Source organism: Ixodes scapularis, unplaced genomic scaffold, assembly GCF_016920785.2.
Source record: "Ixodes scapularis isolate PalLabHiFi unplaced genomic scaffold, ASM1692078v2 PGA_scaffold10__122_contigs__length_95168666, whole genome shotgun sequence".
In the NCBI taxonomy this organism is placed as follows: Eukaryota; Metazoa; Arthropoda; class Arachnida; order Ixodida; family Ixodidae; genus Ixodes; species Ixodes scapularis.
Genome location: NW_024609836.1, coordinates 27,945,712 through 27,949,294, shown reverse-complemented (window position 1 = coordinate 27,949,294; position 3,583 = coordinate 27,945,712). Strand labels below are relative to the sequence as shown.

General features: G+C 42.2%; 1 long non-coding RNA gene across 1 annotated transcript; it reads left to right on the top strand.

Annotated features, from left to right (window-relative positions):
• Positions 1 to 1,982: 1,982 nt before the first annotated feature.
• LOC115308782 lies at positions 1,983 to 3,271 on the top strand. The gene is made up of 3 exons (XR_005718116.1): positions 1,983 to 2,040; positions 2,985 to 3,104; positions 3,182 to 3,271. It is a non-coding gene; the product is annotated as an uncharacterized LOC115308782 (long non-coding RNA).
• The last annotated feature ends 312 nt before the right edge of the window (positions 3,272 to 3,583 follow it).

Below are 3,583 nucleotides of genomic sequence, written 5' to 3'. Positions count from 1 at the left end.
TTAGTCTACTAATTTACTTCTCCCTATGGGCTCGAGCTGCCTTAGAACAAAACATAACTTATTTTGTATATAATAATACTATCACCTTAATACAGTTAAGATTCTAGTATAAACGCGGAAAAGGCAATAAAATAACTTTAGTATAAATAAACACAGAACCACAAACAACTCACTTTCAATAATCACACAAACTTGATTTTCATCTTCCAGTGAAAACTAGATTAGCGCGCATATTTACAAATGTCGACGCAACTGCATACGAATAATGACAAGGAACAAAATTGCAATTTATCATGCGATTAAAAAAAAAGAAACGATTGCAGCATCTTACTTGCGTCCTACATGAACAAGAAAGCCCGTAAATAAGTTGTTTCTCACCTGTCGATCGTATCCATACGTCCCACAATATCCGTGACGAACACATTTGAACACGAACTCCAAGAAGCCTCTCTTTGTCGAGAGAGAGGTCTATCGATTAGTCGACCAGAGCCTTCGTTGGCTAGTTGTCACACGTCACTCAAACCGTAGCAGGACTTGTTTCACGAAGTAGCAGGACTTGTTTCATCAAGCGAACAAAAAAAAAAAAAAAAACTACCCGAGACTACGGTGATGACAGAAATACGACGGGAAACAAGTCTCAAAAGTACCACACACGAGAGCAGCGGCGACGAAAGGCTTAACGTTGTCGACCCATCTCTTGCTGGTGTGCGCTCCCTGCGACAACGACTGGATTTCTTTTCGGTTTGCTTCCCTTCTGAGATGTCTCAGCGTTCCTTTTCAGACAGTCAGCAGCTCACACACAACGTAAATTTACCAGAATCGGAGCCATGTGGCATCAGCAGCATCGCAGGCGGTCCTTTCGAAAAGTGTGGGGTGCTGCGGAACTGCACGTAGTCCCGCGGTTACGGGAATACTCATAAATATAATTTTGGTACTCTCAACCCTGGTAGCGCGTTATATAATACGTTTATATTATATATATAATAAATTGTACAAGACTGCGCCTTTAAAACGTATATTAATGTCGGATAAACGCGCATGAACGAACACCACCGCGCCGCTTGTCAAGGGGCATTGTTTTCACGTCGATAGCGTATTCTCACGTAGTTGCGCCATGGACTTCCTTCCTCCGCCATTGTGACGTAACCTCTCAGAGCGCTCTGGCCTTCTTCTCTAGGAGGTGTTGGTTGTTTACTTACTCCTTTCCATGTTCCTTGCCCTTGGCAGCAGTTTAAATCAAATAGCGCTGCGTCGTCCTGGCTTTCATTGCACTGCTCACGCTATGAATGACAAGGCGCTATACCATTCCAGCCCAGTTCTGCTCACCTGACCTCTCAAGCCAGATGCACAGAAACGAAAAGTTTCACATGACAATTACTGCGGCCATTCATATCACTGCCCAATGTTAGCATGCTAGACTGTAGCTCCTGATGGCTCGGGCAACCTAAAAGAACACGGAAACATAGTTTTGTATGTTAAGACTGGACGACAAGACGACACGCACGCTGCAGGTGTAGACAGGCAGGTGCAGGTGTTCTATCTTTCTGGTGTAAATAGAAACATTGCCTTCAGATTAACACAGAACATTGAGGATGGCTGTTTTGTACTTCAGTTTAAACCTGGCTCCTGCATCTGAAATAGCCAGTTTCGACAAAAACTTGTGGTGTTTCATTCAGAAAAACTTGCCCACTAGTCATGAAACCTTGATGACTGCTTCGTCAGTGACACTATGTGGCACACATTACAAGCCAGGTTCTTACATAGTGCTTGGTGGGGACCAGTACAACCTGCAGTTCGGCCAGCTTCTGCATATTGTGGTAGAGTCTGGCCATGAGGCAACTCCATTATTTCTTGTGAAAAATGCAGCGTCTGCATTCCTCCCAAACTTCAGGCTCTACAAGTTGATGGAATTGGAAGTGGAAGAGCTACAGTTGTTGTCTTCCTTTCAGCTGATGGACATACATCCATATGTCCCGTACAAACTCCTCAACTGTCTTGTGATCAGGCTGCGGAGTTCACTATTGTTCGACGATTTTGAAGGTATGATACCAGTGATTTGTGTGGAAATTACCTTAAATTTAAAAACGGGGGACACCCTGCAACTCACTTTTTCAGTATAGCACAGACAATTGGAAAATGTAGGCCAAACAAAAAACCTCTAGGCAGGCTTTTCTAGTTTTTTAAGATATATTATATCATTCGTTGCAAGTCTTTACTAAGGTGCCTTCATGTGCGCTTCGCATAGGGTGATGCCAACTGCCTGTTTCCCTTTCCCACACCCTCGTCCACCGCCATTTTGTTCCTAATTGTTTCCCCGTGCGCCGAAAGTGGCCTTTGTGTCCATCGGTCCTCCCATCCAAAGGGGAAATGCTAATCCTCCCTCCGTGGGTTCCACAACGCTGCTCTGAACTTGTGAGATAAGGTGCTTGTTTCTGGGAGGGTTATAAGCCCACGGATTATCGCCAAGGACCAAAATGGCTGCTGGTTTGTCGGTGAGTGGTATTACAAAGGGTGGCATTACCCTAGCAAAGCGCACATGAAGGCTCCCTAGTTTTTACACCCGCAATGTCTAATAACTTTAATTTGCAGTAGTGGGGAGTAACGTAAATAGGTTTTCATTTGGAAAAGTCGTGAAATTATCAGTGAATATCGTCAAAACATTGGCCCCACCAGGGAAAATGATCAGTAAAAGTGGAATGGCAATGCGGAACAAAGCTAGATGGTTGCGCATGAGCACAGCCATGCCGAATAATGTTTCTGAAATATGATCCTTTGACCCGCAAATGCTCACGGGATTTTATCAAAATAGTCAAGGGAAAACTGGGAAAAGTCGGGGAATTTAAGATCACTAATTTTGTAGACACTCTGTTAAATTGTAGCAATGCTTTACCAGCTAACTTGCACCCTTATTTTTTTTTTCTATATTACAGTTGTTTTGTAGCACATAACATAAACTTTGCATTTGTACGTTCACTGTTTTTCAGATGATAGTCAAGATCTGGAGCCTTGATAAAACAATAAAGAAACTGGCAGTGGTTGCCACTTTCGACGCCTTAAAGAAAAAGGCCATAGAGTTCGGTATATGCTGCAATGGAGACATCAAGGTTTGTAAAATAATTTCAGCAGTTGAAATTATGTACTTAGCCATTCTTATTCTCAAAATAACATACCCTGTTTCCAGGTACACATGCTGGATGGAACGGAGGTGGACGAAGAAGCTTTCAATTGTTTGAATCAGTCACCTGAGGATGCTACTTACACCTTCATTGCAACAATAGATTCTTGGGTGTCAGGCAAGTCCAAGCTTGAATTTACTTTAGGAATGGGGGAGTAGTAATTTTTCAGTTAAAAGCAAATGTGAAGCAAATTATAACGTAATATGAGAAATGAAAAATAACTTCGAAACACCTAATTTCATAGAACGGAAAAAAGAACTTATTTAATTGATAAAGGTTCCCTAGCAAAGTTTCTGCCAATTACTCTTTATTTATTATGCAGGCAATTAGCAACAGACGTGCAGTATAGAGTTTTTGCTTCAAACGTAACACTTCGATGGCATAGTTAGAAGTTTCAAAGACTGTAA